Source organism: Microtus oregoni, unplaced genomic scaffold (assembly GCF_018167655.1).
Source record: "Microtus oregoni isolate MIOR12 unplaced genomic scaffold, Mior012 000050F_003, whole genome shotgun sequence".
NCBI classification, from domain to species: domain Eukaryota; kingdom Metazoa; phylum Chordata; class Mammalia; order Rodentia; family Cricetidae; genus Microtus; species Microtus oregoni.
This window is the reverse complement of record NW_024543227.1, coordinates 1,382,125-1,407,500: the sequence shown is the minus strand read 5'-3', so window position 1 is coordinate 1,407,500 and position 25,376 is coordinate 1,382,125. Positions and strand designations below refer to the sequence as shown.

The following is a 25,376-nucleotide window of genomic DNA, read 5'->3' as shown; positions in this document are numbered from 1 at the left end:
CTGTGGTGAGCATTTCCTGAAATCAGGAGAGTGACATGCTCAGACTGGACCCTCTGCCTGTCTTTGTCTTTGAAGATGTGGTTCCTCTTCCTCTCTGAGTCCTGTGGCTCTGGTTCTAGGCCCACAGTGTGGGAAAGGGAAGTCACTTGCTTGGTGTAACCTCAATGACCTCCTTAAACAAATTGCTTTCTTATAGATCATCCATACATGTTAACTGCACTATCAAACGGAAGCAGAATCAGAAAAAAATCTACTCCGCACCGAGGATAACTTCCAAGACAGACACCACACAAGGTTTATCCTCCCTCCCCTCTGTAAGGGAGATATAGCCAGGAGAAGAGTGGGGCCTGATAGCGAACACTGTGGGAAGGATGGGCCAAATTTTCCTTGGTTTCCAAGGCAGCATTTGTTTTTCTTTGTGGACCAGACAGTTTAAGGCAGTCTCTTTGAATGGTTTCCATGGGAATCCACTTGAGCAGATCAAAAGAGGGAAAAAGGAATTGTGTGAGACATGTAGGTGTGGGGTTAGAATGATGATGCCTGGCACACAATAAACTACTAATTCACAGAAATAAATTGATGACATGGCTGAAGAAATGTATGTGTGTGTGTGTATATGTGTGTGTGTGTTTGTGTGTGTACCTTCACTCAATATTGTAGAATTCACAGTACACAAAGAGAATCATGGCATATTGGTACTTATTATTTTGTTACCTATTTTGAGAAGTATTTTTTTCTTTCATTAAAAATATTAATTTATTCAGGGAAAACTAGCCTTTAGAAAATAGAGCCAGGCGCGCCATCTGGTGATCAAAATGTGAGTTGCAGGACTTCAAGGCAACTATGGAGTTTCCCTATAGGCAAGGTTGGGGCATCAGAGGGCAGTGTGGGGGACCACTCACTCAGAGAACTCAGGGAGTTCAGTGCCCTTAGGATCCCGACATCTGAGGATGGTTAGACAATTATGCAATACATCTGAGTGTTAGCGTGTACGTAGCTGCCAAAGAACCCGTAGATTAATATACAGACTGCAACTTTCCATTCCAGAGAGGATTTCTGAGGTTTCTGGGGTCAGGTCATCTGGGACCACTTGGACATGTGTAGCTTTGCTGTGGGACCATTCTTGTGCATGTTCTCTCGTGTGTACATCATGTCTGAGTCTCTCCCCTTAGTACCTGGGACTGCGGTAGCTGTGGAAGCTTCACATCTGACTGTTGGTCAACACTGCCTAGTTTTTCTACATAGGGAGTACATGGAATTTCTCCTCCAGCAATGTATGGGCTTTTCTTCTGTCACATTTTCCATTTAAATGGGTGTAGCATAGAGACAACTCAGTCATTAAGCTTTCCCTTCTAGAGTATGAAGTCCAGAATTACCCCCAAGACATATGTTGGGGCATCAATCTAAACTATGGAACACACATGGAAATTAGAGAAAATAAAAAGCAATTCTACTTTCTAACACTAGAAGAATATAGACAACATCTACTAAAATTGTGTGACTCGCATATTTTGGCCAATTGGAAACATACATGCATTCTTTTATGGCAGGGTTGGTACATGCACACAGAAGAACCAAGACTGTGGAATTCTTGGCCCATCTGTTGGCTCACCAGGCAAAGGTGCTTACAGCCCAGCCCAATGAGTTTGAGGCCTGGAACCTACTTGGTGGAAGAAAAGAGCCAACTCCTGTAAATTGTCCTCTGATCTTGAACACACTACATCCCAGCACAATAAATATATACAATAAATTCTTGTTAAAGCTATGAATTTTTCTACTGCTCAAGGAAGCAGTCCCTCTTCTCCCGCTGTCCACACTGCTCAGGGCAGAGGTGACCATGTTCCCAGTTTCCCTAGAGCCTTTCCTTCGGGAACCCTGACCCTGAGGCGGTGTTTCACAATGTTCCTTCCATCCCTGCTCTTGCAGGGTGAGGTAAGTGTCCAGGTGGCCGCAGAAATGGGAAGAGTCTGGTCCTCCCAGTGGCTGAGATGAGCAGCCTCTCTTGCCACACAACCTCCACAAGAGGAAGATGCAGATGAGATTAAGAAAAAACAAGGGGAAAACGTGGCAGGAGCCTTCAGTATTCCTTCCATACCAGGTGACAGGCGGGCTTGGAGTCCAGCCCTCTGAAGAATGTCAGAAAGCTCTGGAATTCATGTACTTCCCTGAGCTATGTGGTAGCAGGCCTCACTATGTTTACAGTGGAAAATCCCCGCCAGTCGTGTGGGAGCATAATAGAGACAGTGAGTTTGTATGTGCAGGGGCTCTGGATTGGGGTATGTGATAGGAAACAGTCCTGCTGTTCCCACATGGATCAGGAGATGTCTCCTGACTCCATTTTTAACAGATTATTTTATCACCATGAAATGGCATCTTTTAAAGTTTTTTAAATGCTTTTTTGTTGTTGTTAATGAACAGAAACAAAACTTTTCCTCAAAATATAACAGGACAGGGAAAAACTTTTCCCAATTTTCATTGGTTATCTTTGCCTTTAGATTTACTTTAATCCTGGGGAGGAGGGCTATGTATGTGAATGTCAGTGTCCAGCAGTGTTGGATCCTGGAGGCTGGAGTTGCACATGGTTTGAGCTTCCTGTCATTCGTGCTGGGATTTGAACTCAGGTCCTCTGGGGAAGCAAGTATCGCTCCTAACCAATGAACCATCTATGGCCTCAGCTCCCCAAGGGTTAAGGTTAGGGTTAGAGTTAGGTCCTTCTATGTACCATATAGTATGTGAAGGATTGCAATTCTGTAAAAATCCCTCGGCTCATTTGAGAGATAATCACTGGAAATGTAATTTTTCAAAAGCTTTCCTATTATGTCCAGAAGATGCCACGAACCAGAGTGTACTGATTTTTCTGTTACCCTGAATGCATGGATCCTTGAATTCCCATCAGCCGCCACAGTTCTCATGGCTATAGACCAACTGTCTAGACAGCTTGTGATCCTGCCATTCTGACATGAATCATCAGATGTTACCTGCCTCCACTGGAGGGTGGGGTTGAGACGGGGTGTCTCTGTAGTTTTGGAGCCCTCCTGGAACTAGCTCTTGTAGATCAGGCTGGCCTTGAGCTCACAGAGATCCACCTGCCTCTACCTCCCGAGTGTTGGGATTAAAGGTGTGCGCCACCACCGCCTGGCCACCTGCCTCCAATTTTAACAGATTATTTTTCTCGCCATGGACCATCTATCTCTCCAGCTCCCCAACGGTGGCGTACATAGTTAACTTACTTCAGTGCATTAGGAATTTATTATGGTGGTACCCTGTCTGCATGCGCCACCATCTCATTCTATAGCTGCTTCTTACAAAAGGAAATTCCCCTGTGGATATTTGTGCCCACTCACAAGAAATGACTAAAGGACACTTCCTTTTACCAGTGGGCCTGCTTCTTCAAACATCTTGACAATTCAAATCTCTGAGTTTCCCATTTTAGTAAGTTGCACGATGTTTTCATTTGCCCCAAGTCAGCTAAGCACCCGAAGAGAACACCTGTCTGTGCATGTCTGAGAAATTGATGAGTTCCACAAAACTCTAGCTATGTGCACATCTGATATCCTGGTATAATGACTCAGACTGTATCTTAGAAGCAACTGCAGAATTGGAAGGGAAACCTTACTGGCCAAGTTGTGTTCATATTACCCCTATAAGAGCACAAAGTTGGGAGAAGGTCACCTTATGCTAAAAAAGAGAGAAATTTCCCACATCCTCTTTGCAGAAAATTGGGGAAGCATCAATGTGGGATAAAAGGGAAGCTTTACAGCATAGACCATCCCAGGGATATGCGCCTGGCAAACACAGAGCTCAAATCTCTTGGAGTCTGGAGGTGGTGTGGAGGTTTGAATAAGAATGGTCCCCATAGGCTCATGTATCTGAATGCTTAGTCTCCAAGGAGGGGCACTCTTTGAGAAGGCTTAGATGATGTGGTGTCCTTGTTGGAGTAGATGTGGCATCATTGAAGGAAGTGTGCCACTGGGGGTGGGCTTTGAATTTCAAAATCCCATGTCAGGCCCAGTGTCAGCCTCTCTCTCCCTGTGGATCAGGTAATAGAACTCTCAGCTACTTCTCCAACACCATGTCTGCCTGTGTGCCACCGTGCTCCCTGCCGTGATGGTAACAGACCAACCTCAGAAACTATAAGCAAGGCACGTGAATGCTTTCTTTGATAAGAGTGGCCTTGCTCATGGTGTCTCTTCACAGCAATAGAACAGTGACCAAGACAGATGGTGTTTCATAAATTCCTGTGTGCTCAAGGTCTTTACAGTTTTAGTATACGCAGGTTTGTCCATGAAGAGGGCCAAAAGGGGACTACTGTCTTCTGAAGAGCACATTATTTTAGACAAGTAACTGGAATGGCCTCCTGCTTGCCCCAAATGTCACACAGTAGTCTCTTGTATTAATGACTGACATCTTGGAACAGATTCTAGTCAATGCACTTATGAGTATTCAACCAGCCCCAATTCTCCCTCTGTAGCTGCTAATGGGGCAGAGGAAATCCCTTACATGACAGTGGTAGTTTGAATGAAGATGGTCCCCGTAAGCTCCTATGGTTAATGTTTCAATGGTGAATAATTTAAGAAAGATTAGGATGTGTGGCCCTATTGGACGAGGCGTGTCACTGGGTGAGTTCTGATGTCTCAAAAGCCCTCTGCCTCCTGCCTGTGATCAGGATGTAAACTCTCAGTTTCTGCTACAGTGCCCTGCCAGGCTGCCTGCTGCCATGCTGCCCACAGTGATGGTACTGGACTAACCCTCTGACACTGAAAGTAATCTCCCCATTTAATGCTTTGTTCTGTAAATTCTCTTCAGCACAGCGCCTCTTCCCAGCAACAGAACAGTAGCTCAGACAATGTCCTGTGGCTGTCAATGGACTTGGGGTTCCTGCCTCTTTTCTTCTGTGTTATCTCTTCTTGTAGGGCACAGGGGATAATTTCTCTTTCAATATCAAATTAGTGGCTCCAAAATGATGGTGAGGTAAAGGAAATACTTTGGAGATCTTCCTGCAATAGAGAAGGGGCCCCAATCTTGTTCTACATCGTAAGGGTGAATACATATTACATCTGAGCCATATGCAGAGCATATTCATTGAAAAGTACATGGCAAACACACCACAAACACCATGGAAGCGTACTTGGCAACCACACCACAAACACCAGGTTGCTCTTGGAAGTCCCCAGCAGGCATGGTGCAACACAATGGCAGTGACTGGCCAGGATACAACTTGCCTGGGAGGCAGCGATCTGGGGACTGTACCACAGCCTCCTGGAGAGGGGATATAAAATCTAGGAAATCCATTTATCCCAGTGTCAGGGGATTCAAGGTGCCCACCACATTCATATTCTCTACAGAGCACCACTCTGTATCCCGTGTGCACTGCCCACTTTACACTCAGGGAGGATGAAGTGAGTTGTGGAGCACTACAGTTGCTGCAATCCATAAATGGAACTGCTCTATATGTGTGCCAGCTTTCCAAACACACTAAAAACGCATTGCTATTCCATAAAACTTCAGCCCTTTTAAAGAAAATAAATGTAGGCATGTAGTTTGAATGCCACCTCCTGGCCATAATGGGGACTACATCAGTGAGAGTCTTGGGCCCAGTGGCGTCTATATTTGGGTGGGAGGGAACATTGGCTGTGACCTGGACTTGAAGGGACCTTAGATAAGATAAGGCAGTGTTTTTTCACTTCATTATACTTTCCTGGCACATAAAACTGGACATCTTAGGTATATCAAATGTAAACCCGAGATTGGAGACCAATCCCAGTCTAAGGCTAACATAAAGCAGCCTCATTAGATAGAGATGGTGGAGCTCTGTGTGTAAACACACACACACACACACACACACACACACACACACACACACCACACACACACACACAGAGGCATGCACACAGCATCAGAATAGATTACATTCGTCTTTACTACTCCAGAAACTCAACAAAATGACTACTTCTCCTGAAGTATGGAAGGTGTATAATCATTTATCCAAAGCGCGATTGTGGGTTTGAGCATGCCTGTGAGTGCGTGAGCAATTGTGTGTGTGTGTGTTTGTGTGTGTGCGCGCGCGTGAGGTCAGGGGACAGAAGACAGCCTCCGGTGCTGTAACTCAGGCGCCATCCCCCTGATGTTTTTCTTAGACAAGGTTTCCAACTGGCCTGGAACACGCAAGGCAGGATGGGTTAGCTCGTCAGCACACTCCAGGGATGGGCTCGCCTCCACCTTCACACATAAGCATGTCCCGCCACACCTGCTACTTTTCCTCCTGTAGTTTATCTTCATTTTCTGGATGATGCTCTCTGGGAATGACACTCAAGGCCTCATGCCCACAAGGCCAGCACTTTACTGATTTAGCTGTCTCCCCAGCCCTACTTTTACCACCCAAGCACAAGTATTTTCTCAGATTACACTTTAAAGTACTTTCCTTCCTGGATATGAAATTTCAAACACCACAGGAAAGCACATGTACTACCATAAGGAAATCTGTGTTTGTTGCTGGGCTTATTCCTACCCCTAAGGCACAGGGCTGTCTGCAGGGAAATCTCCTGAGAGTGAGCTATCTGAGTAGAGTCCCAGCCGCCATTTTCTGTGCGCCTTGCTGTATGTGGTGGTGAGGAAGTCACTTCCCCATTTAGGGGATGGTAATCTTTAATGTGTCTGCCAGGGACACACAGGGCTCTGCCTAACATCCAGTGAAAAGAGGATGGTTTCCCATGACAGAACTAAGTTGAAACTTTCCCACAGTGAATGGAATGATAATAGTCCTGATATCTACTTTGTGTGTTTAGTGCAGAGTCTCAGAGCAGCCCAGCCCAGCCTGGGACTCTTCCCCTTCCTCCCTCAGCCTTCAGAGTGCTGCTGGTCTTCCCAGCTTAGCACACTGCTCCAGCTCAAGTATTCATTTTAATGTAAACACGTTCTTAATGCTACTGTTTTCTTCTCGGCCCAGTAACATTTTCATTCCATTTCTACATGTATATGGTTGAATTCCCACGAAATAAGTAATTTTATCATTGATTTCCCTGCAAAAAATTATTTTATAATGATCCACATCTCTTGAAAAACCATGTACTCTAAGATTGTTTTCCTAAGAAATTTCACATTTTCTGAGATATTATTGGTTTTTGTTTGGTTTTCATTTTGAGGCAGGGCCTCTCTATGCTATTCAGGCTGTTCTGAAACTTCTTTGCAGTAATGATCCTGTAACCCCAGTGTTCAAATAGCTGGAAGTGCACGCATTTGCCACATAATGCGAATGAAAACTGTTCTCATTATTGCCTGGCATTTGAGCATTTTTCTTTAATGTTTCACAGCAATTATTTTAATTTGTAAATGATTTTAAGGCAAAGAATGTGCATAACTTAATAATAATTATGTTGTGTATATTTGTGTGTGTATTTACACATTAATGCACGTGCCTACAAAGGTCAGGAGAGGTCATACCTTCCTGGAGCTGAGGTACGGTCCATCACGGATTTTGGAAATGGATGCTGGAAACAGACCTTGCGTCCTCAGCAAGAATAGAATGCACTCTTAACCACTGAACATCTCTCCAGCAAGACTGTAGACTGTTAAAGTCCATTAGCCATTATAATGTTCATATTTTAAATTCCACTGTGTTTTCCCCTTGGTTCAATGACCTGGAGCTGATTCTTCTTTTTTCTTGTTTAGATTTATTTTTACTTTTAATTATGTCTGTCTGTCTGTCTGTCTGTCTGTCTGTCTGTCTGTCTGTCGTATGCACATGATGGGCAGAGGCATTGACTCCTGATGGAGCTGGAGTTAAAGGCAGTTGTGAGCTATCTGCCATGGGTGCTGGGACCCATACGCTCATAAACAGTAATGACTCTCACATCTCTTTCCTCCTGCCTCTACGTCTTGAGTGCTGGTATTACAGGTGAGGGTGAACATGCCCAGAGGGTCAAAGAACACAGAGCAATTTCCATTCTAGGCAATCATTCTGCCTCGAGAGCTATGTCGCCAGTCCCCATACTGTGGCTTTTTAAATTCACCAGTGATTTCTTTTCATGGTATAGCATTCTCATTGAACAGCTACCAGAAAAATCAAGAATATAGCTGGGAATGTCCTGCACTGCCAGGGGAGCCATACCAGTGTCTAGGGACCACTTTTAAAAATCCCCACATGTGCTCCCACCACAGTTTTGAAGAGCTTCGGACAGGGCCACAGATGCTGGGCAGATCTATGTGCTGCAGCATCCTCGAGTCCAGCCTCTGGCAAGGACATCCTGTTCCCGAGAGCAAGTCTCCTGAGAGCAAACCTACCTTACATGCCCAGCTTCCTCAAAGGTCAGCAACAAGGGACTGGAGGCTGCTGTTGTACTCTCTGTGGTTGTGTGTGCAGAACAATGACCCAGACCCTGCAGAAGAATCACAAAACAGGAAAAAGGTTGGTCAAAGAATCAGACACATCCTTAAGCTCAGTGCTGAAGACATAAAAAAAGAAAATTTGGAAATATAGCATAGTGTGTGGATATAGAAATGACGGAGAAAGAAGAACAGGATTTCCCTTGCACGGAGATGTGAGTGTGGGTGTCGTGATGTGGGGCTGTGCCTCCCTAGGAGTATGGGGACAATGATGAAGGGATCCCAGACATATCTGAGAAGCCGGATTCTGTGTTTGGATATCTGTACAGCAGTGGTTCTCAGCCTTCCTAATGCTGTGACATGACTCTTAATACAGTCCCTCATGTGTGGTGATCCCAACCAGAAAATTATTTCTGTTGCTACTTCATTGCTGTAAAGTTGTTACAGGTAAGAATCATAATGGAAATAGTTTGGGGGATAGACGTTTGGGGGGGGGATAGATAGTTTGGGGGATAGAGGTCACAAGTCACAGGCTGAGAACCACTGTTCTAGAGTCAGAGAGATGTGGAACCTTCCTAGGCCCAGCAACTTTGCTTCCCTGAGCCTGGATGTGCTGGACCCATTTTCCAAACACAGGCTGGGCATATCTGTGAGGCACGAAACAGAGTGAGCTGTGCTTACCACTCTGAATTGAGAGCATTAGAATGCTCACTCATTGATTTTATGGGCCTTTAGTTACAACATCTGCTCTAAATGCCAGTCAGAAGTTCCTGCATATGTGACAGACTAATGTTGATGTATGCAATTGGAATTACAGGCTGGCCTTGCACTCAGACATCATACTGCTCTGTCTCGTGAGTCCTGGGATTAAATGTGTGTGCCACGCCCACCTGTCAAAAATACGCATTTCTAAAGGCAGTAGTCTCCTGGAGAAAGAATAGGGACAAGCAGGAGCTGCAGCACCTAGAGACTGATTTCACTTTGACTCTGCCTAAAGCCTACTCGCTTCATCCGTAAAACTGCCAAGAGCAGTACATGCTGTAGAACAACCACTTTCAAAAATACTTTAAACGTTAGGTTTGCTTTTCGTTAGACAAATGTTAGATTCTTATTCTTTTGGAAATTCTTCTACAGTTAGTTTTACTTAGAAAAGTTTACATCTGAAAATTATTCATCAGCTGACACGTTGTTAAATTACTAAGTTTTACAACAACTAGTTTGGGTATTCAAACTACCCTGTGTCAAATACACGTGGAACAACTGATGTCAGTAAACGGAAGCACTGTGTCTCCAAGTGGTCAGACAAATCCAGAGATGTTAGAGCAACGTCTCCACAAGGAAAATGCACAGCGCATACAGGTGCTATCTGCCTTCTCCCAGACAAGGCTGCACAGGGCAGCTCTCACGCTGATCACTGCAGCATGGCTTCATCCCTCTTTCAATCCACTTCCATCCCTCCCCTGTCTTCTGAACCATCTCCACTGTCTCCACACACTCCCTCATCCCGCCCTCCCCAGGCCTTTCTCTGTGCAGTGCCAAGTCACCTTCCACCAAAAGGAATCAAATCATGTCAATTCCATAACTCACCTTCCACACTGATCATATAATCCAAATGTCATAGTCAGCTGAAAACGGCACACATCTTCCTTTCTACCCTATCCCCAAGCAGTGTCCACATTGTCTTCAAGGCTCTGGCCACTGGCCTTGTCCCCTGCTCTTAGATCCACTGTTCTCCATGGGGGCAAGCACGCCCATAACATGGCTTATGCATGGCCTTGCTTCTTTTTGCCATTCAGGACTCAGATCACATGCTAACTTCTGAAAACTTTAGGGGGTAACATCACGTACCACAATCTCCATCACAACTATTTCCTGTCCCCTTTATGATCTTTAAAGCGCCAATAATACATGGAATTGCTCTGATTACTGATTTCTTCTGCTTACTGACAGTTTGCCTATCTAACACAAAATACAGGAACCCGTGCTAGTCTTCACAGTGCAGGAACAAGGTGCTCACAAAAGAGGCCAGTATGTGAATATCTGGATAAATATATATGAAGGAATTGATGCGTATTTGACATGCCATGTAACACACTGGTATTTACGGGAGTAGCAAGAGAACACGGTATGGAATTAAGCAGTCTGTGACTCCATATCCTAGAAGACAGAATAACAAACACAGTAGCAATACTTTTTAACGTGGACAGCCATCAGAAAGAAGTGGCTATGCCACACCACACTTCACAGGGTTTGATTCGGTGTCTAGTGTGGACCCAGATTTCTACCATTTTAATAAGCACTCCCTGCAAATGTGATGCAGAAATGCATGACCCATTCAGGAAATGGTCTGAAGGGATGGCTTCCATTTCAGTCCTGGTCATTTAAAGGAACCCATGCAGACTTCTGTCATCTGGGGAGTCTATGAATGCCATTGTTCCACAGTGTGCTGCTCTTGCTGCTACCCTGCTGCAACAGGATGTGTTCCTACAAGGCATCACAGATCCGCTGCAGGTCACATGGATGGGAAGAGAAAAGGAAATGACTCACCTGGTGAGTCCCACATGATCTTGTCACTCTTGCTCAGGTAACAGGCTGACAAGACCACACCACACTTGGTTCTTCTCCAGGAGCTGGTTTTGCATGGAGAGTTCACTGTTTTCTCCCCTGTTCTACTAGAAGGCAGAGTAAGGGGAGAGAAATCTCATGGGGAGGGGAAGAAGGCGATGAGAACGCTCATGCACTCTACTGTACTGAATATAGGGATGGAGTAGTCTGTCTGCATCCAGTCAAGTCAAAGAGGTGCAGTGACATCTTCCTCTTCTTTGTTCATCTCACAGACCCTTCCTATACACACCCATGTACACATCACACACACACACACACACACACACACACACACACACACACACACACACACTGGTGGCACTGATGACTCACATACTGGAAACAAGGGCTCATGTCAGCTTCTTGTCAACCTTCTGCGTGTTCTCTCTGCCTTCCTGTTGTTCTTATCATAGAAGAGACCTGATATTGACAGAAAGAGGAGACAAAGTGTCACTGACAGCTAGCATTTGGTGATTACTGTCTTCTGGGGGTGGTCAGATAATCCAGAATTCTAGACAGATAACAAGTGAAGAGCAGGTCCACTTGAATGTGTGTCCTTGCACGGGCATGTTATGGGATAATTTAAGCATCACAGTATATAATGATGACAAAGTGGTACTCCTTTAAAAAATGGGTGTTTCTGAGTGGACACAAACGCATGAGTAAATCCATTAATAAACAAAAGATAAAAGGGAAACTTTACTCAAAGACAAGCAATGCTTGTATACTAGTAACTGCACAGGGAAGTAGGTATCAGAGCAACACTTAGCAGGCGTCATGGTAATAATCCATATGGCAAGACCCATCCATAAAACACCCCCTCTGTAAACAGTCTACAGCAGACACTGCTAAAATCTGCATGACTGGATGGGAAAACAAGAGGGAAAACACACGAGTACTAACCTTGACCCTTTTGTGTTGGCAAAAATATTATTAGATATTTTGAAAAAAGTTACCTAATTATTCTACATAATACAAATCTTTCTGGAGTTACACATACATACCTAACTCTTCACATGTATCCCCTTCTTTCTCTCCACTGTGATCTCAACACCTACCTGATGGAGCTGGCTGGGAGGTGAAGGAGTATCTCTATGATTCCAAAGATTCCATTTGGGCAAACATTAGACCTGTGGCTGCCTTAGAAAATTTCCCCCAAACTGGGTGTTGGACATTTGTTTCTTTTCTCATAATTAACTTGCAACTTCAAAATACTGAAATTGAAACATAAGCAAATATATGTTTTCAAAGACATTTTCATCATAGAGAAAGAAACCTGACATTTCAACCTAAAAGAGAGCTTTTGTTAAAATCTACCCACAGACATTTGACCACAGTGAAATGTGTGGAAGCTGTAATTTAAAATCCCTGTCACTGGAGATAGCATCAGGAAATATGAAATAATTAGAAAAACTCTGCCCGCTTCTCTGTTGTGCCTAGACACTGAATGGGACAAATCATTGCTGAGAGTAAAGATGTATAGATTCGTCGACTGTGGTGATATTTTGTTTGTCCTATGACAATAAAGCTTGCCTGAGAATCAGTGTGTGCAGATAGCCACTAGTTAGCCAGAGAGGACAGGCAGTGTTGGAACTCACCTTTCCCAACACTCAGGAGGTACAGGCAAATGGATCTCTGCGAGTTCAAGGCCACCCTGGGATACACTAGATTGATCCAGTCTAAAACAGAAAGAGAGTCAGGCACTGGTGGCTCACACTTTTCTTCCCAGGGTTTGTTGAAGAGAGGAATATAAGGTGGGAGGAGATAGGAGATCCAGGCATTCAGTCTGAGGTCTTGTAGAGACAGGATGCTCCATTTGGTCTGAGGATTTCATAGAGGAAAGAACTGGAAGCTGGCTGCTTTGCTGTTCTGATCTTATAGATTCAACCTCGTAATATCTGACTCCAGATTTTATTATTAAGACCAATTAGAATTCACTCTGCAATCACCTTCATGCAATGGAAGATACAGGTGTCTGTTCTCCTCAAAAAGACCTATAGATCCAGTGCAATACCAACAGAAATCTAACAGACTTTTCATAAACTAATGGGCTTATCCTGAAACTCATAGTGAATATGAAAAACCAGAGCATGAAAACACCTTCAAAAGGAAAAATCTTGGAGGATGAACACATGACTTCCAGACTCCTTATAAACCTAGAGAAATGAAGACAGCGTGCCTGATTGGTAATGACAATAAGACAGAAAAGAATATGAAGGGGACAGAAGAGTCACACACGTGTGAGGGGACACCTTTAGCAAAGACACAAAGACACTTCAATGAAGCAGGAATATGCTGGTCACCGAGGTTTTTTGGGACTCCCTGTAGTGGTAGGGAGGAGCAGCCCAGTATCGTGACCTTCAGCCTGAGGATCACCCTGTCCTTTGATGACCTTGACCCTGGTAAACTGGGTCTAGGCTGCAGAAAAAACTTTCAGAAAAAGCCAGGATGAAGCAAAGGTTGTGAGCTTATTAATCCTGTGGATAGAAGCTCACACAGAATAAGGATGGCTCATGCATGACGGCCTGAGTGAGGACTAGAGAGAGACACTTGAGATTAGGTGTCAGTACAAAGGGTGTGTGAGGAGGGCAGAAGAGTGAGAAATGTGAAGATTTTTATGGCTCTCAGAGTTACATTGTTTTAAAATTACATGTAAGAATACTTTGAGTCTTTAAATAGGTTCTGTTTTCCCATTAGGAAAAATATACAATATGTTATTAAAAAGTCAAAAATAAAAAAATAATCTTTTGAAATGTTCTTATCGCTTTTAAAATTTCTTTTAGTAAATTAAATTTAAGGTTAATATGTGATTTTACAAGTATTCTTGTCCTAAGTAAGCACAATTAATTAATTTATTTATATTTGTTGAATGTTTTTCCATAGGGAAGTTTGTGCACCACATGAGTGAGTACCTACTGCTCACAGAGGGAACCAGAGTTTGAGATGTCTTGGAACTGGAGTTACAAACAGTGTCAACCATTGGGTAGGTGCTGGGTATCAACTCTGGATCCTCTGGAAGACATTCAGAAATATAAAAGAATGAACCCTATCTTCAGACCCCAGTTTGTTTGTTTTTATTTTTAAACTTACTTTGAGATGTTTTTAGGAATAGTTGCATCATATCTGCAGGTAATTTTGGCTCTATCAGTTGGGCTGAGGCTTCTTGAATGTCCTAAAAATGTAAAAATGATCACAGGATGAGGGGCTATGTATTCCCTCTCATATCCCCTTCAATGCCCTGTCTTCTGTCTTATTTTGGGACAAGCAGACATCCCCATGCACAAATATAAATATAGACAAGTTGTTTATCTCAGGATACAAAAGTCAACCCAAAACAAACAAAGGATCTACACAGGACTAGAGACATCTCCGAGGTTAAGAGTGCCTTTGGCTATTGCAGATGACCTGACTTCAGTTTCCAGCACCCATATGGTGGCCGACAGATGCCTATAACTCCAGAGCCAGGGGAACTGACAGTCTTTTCTAGTCTCTGTGGACATCGGCACTCAAATGCGCATATCGTACACACAGACATACAGGCAGACACTCAGTACATAGTGAAAAGAAATCTAAAAGATAATTGATCAAGAATACAACCTAGAGCCTGGAGAGATGGCTCAGTGGTCAAGAGCTCTTCCAAAGATCCTGAGTTCAATTCCCGGCAACCACATGGTGGCTCACAACCATCTGTAAAGAGGTCTGGTGCCCTCTTCTGGCCTGCAGACATGCACACAGAATATTGTATACATAATAAATAAATAAATATTTTTTTGAAAAGAATACAACCTAAACATGAATCGTGTAGGAGAAAACGAATGAATTACAGACTAACTTCTTAGATATAACAAACCTCCTTTCATTAAATGAACAACTGGATTGTTAAGAACTCCATAAAGTGAGAAAATGTCCACTCTTCCAAATATATGTTAGTAACATATTTTTCCTGCCTGGGAAAATGAATGTGGGAACTTGTGTATCAGGTGACAGTCTTACTGTTTCCAGATTTCCCAAACCTCAAAAAGAGCCAGTAAGAAAATAGACATTTCAGAAAATAAAAGTTGGCCAGAAGGGTGAGTAGATGCTCCACTAAGAGAAACATACAGCCGCAACATGCTTAACACTTAGGGAAGAGAGACAGGTGACTCTGAGGGGACTCTTGACACACCCATAAAATACTCAGAAATAAAGACTTGTCATACAAAGACCTGGCAGGTTGTGGAGGATGAAACTCTCATACCCACTGCTGGTGGCCATGGAAAACAGGACAGAGACTTGGAAAAGTATTTCCCAATTTCTTGATATGTTAATTGTCATCTGACCATCACATTCCCAAATATATAACCTGGAGGAAGAGGACATATTTTCTTTTAATGACTTATTTATTTCAGTTCACACCAGCTTTATATAAAAGACACTGAAATTGAAAACAACCTAAACAACAGGCTACAGGTAAATGACTCATTTCCCAAGACTGTCATGGCAGCTCCCAACTGTAACTCCAGTGCCAAGGGATCCAATACCCTCTCTTTGCATCCATGGGCACCAGGCATGCATGTGCTCTTCATACCTATATGTAGGCAAACATATATACATATAAAATAAAAATAAATTATAAAATTTTCTGTGTAGCTATACATTGCTACACCATTTAATATTAAGAATGAACAATTATCATAGGCAACAAAATAGATAAATTTAAACATATATTCAAGATGAATGAAGGCCAGATGTCTCTAAACTCTGGTTCTATTCTAATACATTCCAGCATATATATTAATTTGTCTATAATATCAGATTGTTTTTTTTTTTGAGACAGGGTTTCTCTGTGGTTTTGGAGCCTGTCCTGGAACCAGCTCTGTAGACCAGGCTGGTCTCGAACTCACAGAGATCCGCCTGCCTCTGCCTCCCGAGTGCTGGTATAATATCAGATTGTTGTAATTTCCTGCAGACAGGGTAGGGCAGTGGTTGGGAGTGAAAACCTAACTAACATAGAAATGAAACTTTATGGATTGGTAAATAATAATGAAACTTTTACCTACCTGAGTATAAGAAGATGTCTATTGTCATTATGGGGAAAAGTAGAAAAATAGTAATTACGTTTAATATTTGATGACTTGGACTGCAGAGATGGCCCCATGGTTAAGAGGACTTGCTGCTCTTACAGAAGACCCGGACTGGGTTCTCAGCACTCACTTGCTGGCCCACAATGGACTGCATATCTGTTTCTAGGGGAGCAACACCCGTTTCTGTCCAAAGCAGCACACCCTAATCCTGAAACCAGAGCAAAAGAAACATACACTGACCCTGAGACTAGAATCAGTTCACTGGCCCTGAAACCAGAGTCCAACGTTTAAAAAAGGCCAGTGAAATAAACACATTTGCCCCTGAAACCAAAGCTACAGAAACACACTCTTCCACTTACCAATTCGGCAAAACAAACTAACCAATATCTCAGCATTAAACCAACCAATCCCTGAGCAGGAAAACCAGCAGATCATTGAGCATGAAACCACCCTGTACCTGTTCAGTTGGGAGCTGCCTTTCCCACTTTTGCAGGGTCAGCCACCTCCTGGACTCTTCCCTCCCAGTGAATCTCTTGAATGAGGCTTGGGTGAGACCTTCTTTGCCTAAGAAGAACAGAGAAGCAATGACTTCAACTGGAGACGAGTGGAGGAGAGGGGAGCAGAACTGGAAAAGCTTCTCCTAGCAGAGTAGAGTTGTTACTCTTCTGAGGATCTGAGCAGAGCTGTAACAACTTGGCTAGGGAAACCCTCCCCTACCAGAGCAGAGCTGTTAATTTGGGAAAAGCTTTCCCTGAAGCAGGGCTGTGAGCTTCTAAGTTTAAGGTGAATTTGTGGTATTCCTTGGCTCCTGACTGCCAGGATCCCTTTCCATCTGAGCAGCAATGCTTACAATATACACACAATTTTTAAAACATTGCAGTCATTGGGTGCCGGGAAGATATCCCCAGGCTGCCTGACACCATTCTGTTCAGGCAGGTGCCACACACCCACAGGCAAGCCTGCATTGTCAAAGCCTGGGCTAGGGAAGACATTCACAGGTTGACCCGCTACTTCCAGGAAGCCATTATGGTGAGCAAAATGTGTGGTGGAGAAATGGGAGAGAAAGAGCAACAGAACTAGCTATGATAAACGGTGCAATGAAGGATGTGAAGGCAGTGAGGAACAGACTGAGGAACAACCTAAATACCTTCAAGCTCAGGAACATGGATTCAAAACAAACTTCTTACCCAGACCCAGAAAAACAAATGTAATATGTACTCTCTCATGAGTGACTTTTGGATAAAAAGCAAAGAAAAACCAGCCTACTTTCCACAACCCCAGACAACCTAGACAAGAAAGAGAGACATTGCTGGTCTACATAGGAAGGAGAAAAAGACAAGAATTCCTGAGAAAACTGGCCATGGGGGGGGGGGGGTCAAAGGAGAGGAGGAAGGGGAGAGTATAGGAAGGTAGGAAAGCAGAGCTAAATGTATAGCTCAATAAAAGCAATAAAAACCAAACTTCTTAGATATAACAAACCTCTTTTTATAAGTTGAGAAGCTTGTTGTTAGGACGTCCATCAAGTGTCAGCTGTATGCTCTTCCACGTAATGGTTGATAAATGAAGACAATGCCCTGATGGGGAATACAAGTTTGAAAACCATGCACCAGATTAAGGAATCCTTGTATCTAGGATACAGAACATCTCACAGACATCATTAAGGTAAGTGCTACCTATGGCTTTTCATGTAATAGAATAGAGATGATTCTAAGTGACCAAGAGTATTGATTTCATAATAAATGTAAATGTATATGAATACATCAAGCAAAGAAAAATACTCTTCAGGTTACCTGTTAAGATAAAATCTTAACACCAAAACATGGACGCCTGGTAGTCCAATGACCCGCGGACAAAAGGGGGGTCTTGGGGGGCAGGGCGGGGACAAGTAGAACACAGGACACCATGCCAACAAGCTGAAGGTGCACGTGCTCCCTTTCGGGGGTCCTTGAGGCCTGCCCGGTTGGCAGACACTCACCTCTCTGGGTGGGTAGCCTTAATGTAGGAGCAGAAAACTGTTCCTGAGCAAAGAACCTTTCAGAAAACGCAGGCTTTGGGGGGAGGCCGTGTGTAAGAAAGACAGCCCTGCAGAAGGAGCTGGGGGAGGGGGGTTTGTGCTCTTTTCCTGGACAATCTGCCCCTGGATAGCACACACTCACCCGTCCAGATGGAACTCCTCAGCACATAAACAGGGTCGCCTGGTAGCCCAATGATCCTAGACCAGGATGGAGGGGGGAGGACTTTGGACTTTCCACAGGGCAGGGAACACTGACTGCTCTTCAGACTGGAGAGGGAGGGGGAGAGGAGTGGGTGGAGGGGGAGAGGAGTGGGAGGAGGTAGAGGGAAATGGGAGGCAGGGAGGAGGCGGAAATTTTTTTCAATAAAAAATAAAAAATAAAATAAAATAAAACATAATTGACAGAAAAAAAGATAAAATCTTAAAATACTGACTTTTAAGCACATATCCCTTAAATGTTACACTGAACACTTAGAAATGAACAAAAAATAATAGCCAATTACAAATAAAAGGTAACCTGAGATAAAAATTCTGATATTTGAGAAATGCTTAAAAGAATATGCAATTAAGAGATATTTTTGAAACCCACAATAATTCTATGGGCTCAACTTTAGTGGCAAAATGTTACTTTTTCAAGAAATATACCAATAATGTGGCATTTTTTTGAGGAATGTGATGGCTAATCTTGGTTGTCACTAAGACTACATCTGAAATCAACTAAAACTCAAGTATCTGGACTCTCCTGTGAGAGATTTTCTTGATTGGATCATGTGAGGTGAGAATATTCACCCTAATCATCATCTCTGTTGGAAGTCCACATCAAAGGACGTGGAAGAGGAAAGCTTTTATTTTTGCTTGCTCTCATTCTTATCAGCAATGTCATCTACCCTGCTTCTGAGGCATCCCTTTGTTGGAGTTAGAACCTACATTTTTGGGACTCCAATAGTGACTGAAGAAAAGTAGCAGGTCCCTAAGAATCCTCTAGATCTCCAGTGCCAAACTGGGACTGCTGAGACATCCAGTCTTGTTGACTGAACAACTACCATTTATGGCTTTTCTGCCAGACAGAGCCATTGTTGGTTTTGGGAGGCACATTCTACCAATTATATTCCTTTAGATCAGTGGTTCTCAACCTTTGAGTTTGACCCCTTTCACAGGGATCAGATAAGACTATAAATAAACACAGATATTTACATTGTGGTCCATAAAAATAGCAAAATTACAGTTATGAGTAGCAATTAAATAATTTTGTAGTCGTAGGTCATCACAATATGACAAACCGGATTAAAGGATCACAACATTGGGAAGACTGAGAACCACTGCTTTAGTGAGATCTGAGTAATGCAATGGATAAGGAAAAGCTCAGGAACAATAGTAGATTGGAACACACTGTTTTCGATGCAACAATAATCATATGGGAAATAATACATTGAAAAGATTTATGAAAGCTAATTTTCCTGTAGCTCTATGGACTTCTGAAACTTGATAGAAGACAACCTACCCACTCTCCAGACGAATATGGAACATTCGCCAACACTAACTCCACATGAGACTGTTAAATTTGTACACAAATGCATGTATGGATTAAAATGTTGCAATTTGCAGGTAGTTCAATTGGTAAAAGAAAGGCACATATACTTATGCCTGCCTGCTGAGTTCAATTCCCAAGACCCATGAGGTGGAAGGAGAGAACCAATCATCACAAACTGGTTTTGGGAGGCACATATGTATCTAGGCACTGATGCACTGAAAGGCCTCTTTCACAGCAATAGAAACCACGGCTTAGCAGAAAAGACAAAAATATTCCAAGAATGGTGACCTCTATGCATCCATTAATGTAGGAGAAGACCCAAGTTTTCCAGAAGGTCTGTAAAACAATGCAGACTAAGTAAGGATAAAAGACCCAAGTTTTCTCTCAGATATCGAATCTAGAGTTGAATTCGTTTGTGAGTGTGGCTGTGTGTGGTCATGCTTGCAGGTCATAAAACTAGAAAACAGACCATGAGGAGACGAACAGGAGCTTAAAAGAGGAAGGAAAAGAGAGGGCAGTGAAATATGTGGGCCATGAAAACAGAAGATGCAACAACTTGTAGATGAAAGCACAAAGGAAAAAATCTATTTCTAAAACAATGTTGAGTAAACCAGGAAGCATATGAACCCAAGATACATGAAATGATTGATATAGTCAAACTTCAGAAAAGAAAAAAGAAAAAACCTTGAGATCATGTTGAAGGAATTCTGTTTCTGGTAGACAAAAAGAGAGCCACGTAATTATAATGAGGCATGCAGTCCAAGGGATAAAGCACACTATTTATTATAGTGCTGAATAAAAGCAATTATCAAACCTGAATCTCTATGTCTACATAAATTATTCTGCTGGATTATCTTGGGGATAAAAAACCATCATCAAAAGTAAACGTAATTGTTTATCAATATGAGACATGCTGCTAAAAAGGGCTAAAGGAAATTTCTAAAACAAACAAATCTTAGAGGAATCAGAAATATCTGGAAGAAAGAAGAAGAATATCAATGCAGAATATGATTAAAATATATACGTTTCCTTTTCCTTTTAATATCTCTCAGTTCTGTGTGATGTTTGAAGCAAAAAGTATAAGTGATGTGATGTGGTCCTCTATAGACACAGAGTAAATGTATTGTAGATTCTGTTCTTACAATGGTGATTGTGAAGGAACTATAATTGCAGTAACATCAAATAGGGTTAGACTTGAAGGCAATCACGATATCTGAGTAGCACTAACACCGACCAGAGAGATCTGGGATAGCTGATGTAACATACTCACTTCACAGTGCCTTGATCCTTCCATCCAACTGAGATGACAAGGCATTTAGGCACATGGGATCACATTTCACCTCAAAGAGCTGCTAATGAACAGAACATGAGGTATTGTTATCATATTGAATGGTTAAGGATGGGTAAGGGAACTAACTCACCCTTAATGTCCCAACGTTCTGCTCAGTCTGGCAGACATCACAGCACACTGGGTTCTTCCTTAAAACTCCTGCTTCTGGGTTGCAAAGATTAAACCCTTTACTTTACACTAGAAGGTAGCAGAAGGGAAAAGAAAACTCATGAAGTAGAGGAAACCAGGATGAGGAAGCACATAAATCCCAGGGGATGGAATGATGGTGCCTTGTCTGTGCAGACGACATCAATGGAAGGTACACAATGATGTTTTTCCTCCTCCCAGGTCATCTCACCACCCTGGGCATATACAGTGATAACTGTGACTGCAGACACATACTGGGAATGTGAGCTTGTGCATTTCCCATTCCCGTGGCAAGAACTCCCCCTCTCTGTGTGCACTCAGGCCCCTACTTTCATGCCACAGCCTTCCATGGGCAGCACAAAGGGGGCAAGGGAAATCCGCCAACCACATAAATACACAGGTTTTGTTTTCTCTCCATTCAGGCCCTGAAAATTATTCTTTGAGGTGGGCATCATTACTTCCTTTCCACACAGGGGCTCAGAGAGCGCAATGCTTAGACCCAGGAAATTCTCCAGAGGCACCAGATGAACACTGATGCCAACTTAAATGGATTCCTCTGGCCAATATTGGGACAAATGGAGCATGGAAATAGAGAACGGCAATAGAGAGGAGAACAGTTTGGGAAAATGGGTGTTGAGCCATACTGATATAGGTCAGCACATGAGTAAAGAAATATGGAGATAAGTAAGCAGTATACTACACACCAGGTCATCATTGAAGAGGACCAGGAGAATTATAACACATAACCTATCACAGCAGTAAGTGATTAACTAACTTTCACAATATATATCCAGGGACATATCTGCACAAGCATGAGCATATACACAACACACACTAACAAATGTCAATGTAAACACACAGCTCTCACCTCAAAGGAAGAGGAGAGTTCATTCTGGAGTCAAATATCTGTGAGTAAACATGAGTGAGACAGGTTTATGTTAGTACAAATTACATGTTACAATGTGGAAACAGTTTCATGAAGTTTTTATAATAATAGAATGAAGAAACTATAGACTCTCTTTAAGTACATGGGTGATAATATTAAGTAGACTATTATGGAAAAGCAGAGAAACCACAGCTACAGGCACTAGCTGCTATGTGATGACACGCAGTCGTTTGACTGGTAGAAACTTAAAGCTTTGATAAGGAGACATATTCTGATATTTTAAATGTCAGGTCCAACGTCATCACTTAGTAACAAGGTGTTAGGTAAGTCCAACACAGGGGGCCCAAGGAGTGGCTACTCATGGGCTCAAGAGAACACAAAGGAAATTGTAATTAGGCCCTGGGACTGCGACTTCCACCATCTCCATATCACTGCAGGTCTAAGAGTCAATCAACCAGGCTTTGCAGACCAGCCTCTGCCAAGGAATTCCTGTACACACACACACACACACACACACACACACACACACACACACACACACACGACACCTCATTCTCACTCTCCTAGCTCCCTGGTGTTTACTGAGAGCTCAAGGGGTACAACCACATTACAACAGATTCATCTCTGACCACACACAGGATGGTGAGAGCTACTAAATTATGTGGTCTGAATGAGATTCCTGTGACGATGGCCATGGACTTGTCTCTGGGACATTTCTCTCATTTGTTTCAGACTGTCAATAATAACCTGTAAATGCCGATACGAAAATAGGGACATGCTGCATTACACATCAAATATAGTTTGCATCATGAAATAATCCATGCTTGCAACAAAAAAATATCCTTTGTAAGTTTCATTGACACTTGTTTCCTGACAGTTTACAGAAGATTTAATAATTTGTTCACAGAAAAAACAATACGTATCAATTTGTTTAAAAAATAATAGCAGTTATAGATGAATCAAAAAGTACAAATATTTGTGCATTATCCCGACAGATAGATCCATAGTGCTGGTAGGCCGAGAGATTTCCAAACATTGCTGAATTGGAGACAACCTGTCTTAATAAAGGACAACTATGTTCACGGCTCAAACAATTCATTATTAGTAAGATGTCTGTTGATTCAAAACTGAGCTACAGATTCGATGCACTAACAATAAAATAGCACTTATTCTTTTTAAAAATTGAGTGGATAACTCTAAACATTGTAGACTAAATATATAGCTTGTGTAAACCTTAGAAACAGACAAATGTTAGAGAACAGCATTGCCTGATAGGAGACCTCTGTGTGAACCTACAGTAATTGGACCAGCATGCTATTGAATCAAAGTTGGCAAGAAAAAGTCCAAAACCAACATTCCACGCTCACATCCACACATTTACAGACCACTGCCTATATCGAGTCAACATTTTTCCTGTGTCTGATGCTGGCATCAAGCTTGTGTGTAGTGCGTGTAGTGTGTGCTGAGAAGAACTGACCATACTCCTGCTGCAGCCTCCCAGGCACTGGGATTACTGGCATATGTACCATGATTGGATAATTGGAGAACTGATGTTTCACAAATAAACAAGGCAATTTGATGCAGAAAGATGGCCTTTCAGGAAGCAATACTGAGGTAAGTGTATATCCAAACCCACAAATATAAACTAGGACCTACATCGTATCATATGTGAAGACCATTCAAAATAAATTACAGATGTAAAAATATAAAAATCAGCCTATAAATGTCCAACAGAAAACAAGAAGAAAATCCCTGTCACTGGGTTCCAGGAAAAGATTTCGCAGACAAGACACCGAATAAAAACCGTAATTGAAGAACTAGAGAAGGTGGGATCTTACAATTGAAAATCTCCTGCTCTTCCAAAGACATGGATGAGAATTGAGATGATAAGTCTGAGGCTAGGAGAAAAGTTAGAAATACATATATCTGATAAAGCATTTCTATGAAACATACGGAAAACCTCATATGTCAGTCAGAAAGTAGTCATTGAGACCCGTGAAATATTTCAGGTGTGCTTTTCTTTTTTTTTTTTTTTTTTTTTTTTATTTTTTTTAAATTTATTTATTTATTAAGGATTTCTGCCTCGTCCCCACAACCTCTTCCCATTTCCCTCCCCCTCCCCCGATCAATTCCCCCTCCCTCATCTGCTCGAAGAGCAATCAGGGTTCCCTGACCTGTGGGAAGCCCAAGGACTGCCCACCTCTATCCAGGTCTCGTAAGGTGAGCATCCAAACTGCCTAGGCTCCCACAAAGCCAGTACGTGCAGTAGGATCAAAAACCCACTGCAATTGTTCTTGAATTCTCAGTATTCCTCATTGTCCGCTATGTTCAGCTAGTCCGGATTTATCCCATGTTTTTTCAGACCTAGGCCAGCTGGCCTTGGTGAGATCCAGGTGTGCTTTTCAAGGGGGTGTTGATAGGATTGCCCCCTTTATAGAGATTCATTAGAGATATTAAGGCCATAAGCAGTGTCTTAGGGATTCTGAGGAGAGATCAGGGCCACCTGGCAGGGCGGGCCCAAGGAAATGGAAATTAAAATGCCAGACCGGTGCCAAGCACAAAGTGTCCCACACCTGCAACCCCTTCACGAGGCAGCCAAGGCAGGAGAATCACTGAGAGTTCTGAGCCAGGGTAGGACACAGTGAAATGCTGTCTCAAATCCAAACAAAACCGCAGATTACTAAAAAGAAAATCCTCTAACCAAGTGAGTCTTTTACCACTCATCTGAGACATGTAGGGTAATTATTGACTAGCATTTAGGCTTTCCCTCTTAAATCTCACCGGTCCTATGGGCTAGCAATCTCATGGCCTTTTCACAGAGAGGGACATGTACAGACAGGTCTGGGGAAGAAGGGGGTAGTGGAGAGGAAGGTGCTCGCTGGTCATCCAGTGGTAAATAAAGCTGGGAATAAATAGCTGAATATTAACTCATTCAAATAATATTAAAACTGTTCAAAGAGAAAACAATTGCTTTCTTTTCTGTTTGCCCAGAGATCTGACTGACTGCAACTTGGAAAGACAGCCCTGCTATCTCACTTATCTCTTACATCTCACCGATCCATGGGCGAACAATCTCAAGCACAGAGTAGGAAGTCGGGATCACAGAGTGCTCATTTGGCCTCATCTCCCTCCTGTTCACTCTCCCACAATTCCCCTCCTGGACAATGGCTCCAGCACAGCCCTGTACAGAACAGCACAGGAGGAGGCAGAATGGTCGCAAGTCTCTCTCCTTCCGGAGAAACACAGGTTGCAAACCCCGAGGTAGGAGTGGTCCTACTTGTGTCTGGAATCCCTGCATCTGCCTCCAAACCCTCAGAAAGATTCTGGTGCTCACCTCCGGGAATCCATAAGCTCAACTCAGTCCAAACACCAGGAACTGAATGCTCCTTTCCAGGACATCGTCCGGTCGCCATTTGAAAAGAGTCGCCATAATGACCCCGGTTTCTATGACAACCGTAATGCTGCCTCCCCCTTAGTAA

General features: G+C 42.9%; 3 long non-coding RNA genes across 6 annotated transcripts in view; 1 reads left to right on the top strand and 2 right to left on the bottom strand.

Annotated features, from left to right (window-relative positions):
* LOC121436804 overlaps positions 1–3,126 on the top strand; it is a 41,185-nt gene extending 38,059 nt beyond the window's left edge. For all 4 annotated transcript variants that reach the window (XR_005972815.1, XR_005972812.1, XR_005972813.1 and 1 more), the window contains exon 5: positions 1,551–3,126. This is a non-coding gene — a long non-coding RNA (uncharacterized LOC121436804). The remainder of the gene's footprint in view (positions 1–1,550) is intronic.
* A 13,371-nt stretch (positions 3,127–16,497) lies between these two features.
* LOC121436808 lies at positions 16,498–18,205 on the bottom strand. The gene is made up of 3 exons (XR_005972820.1): positions 18,146–18,205; positions 17,469–17,563; positions 16,498–16,553 (listed from the first exon to the last, which is right to left on the bottom strand). It is a non-coding gene; the product is annotated as an uncharacterized LOC121436808 (long non-coding RNA).
* A 6-nt stretch (positions 18,206–18,211) lies between these two features.
* LOC121436785 lies at positions 18,212–25,260 on the bottom strand. The gene is made up of 4 exons (XR_005972789.1): positions 25,232–25,260; positions 21,880–21,917; positions 20,956–21,062; positions 18,212–18,270 (listed from the first exon to the last, which is right to left on the bottom strand). It is a non-coding gene; the product is annotated as an uncharacterized LOC121436785 (long non-coding RNA).
* Between the last annotated feature and the right edge of the window lie 116 nt (positions 25,261–25,376).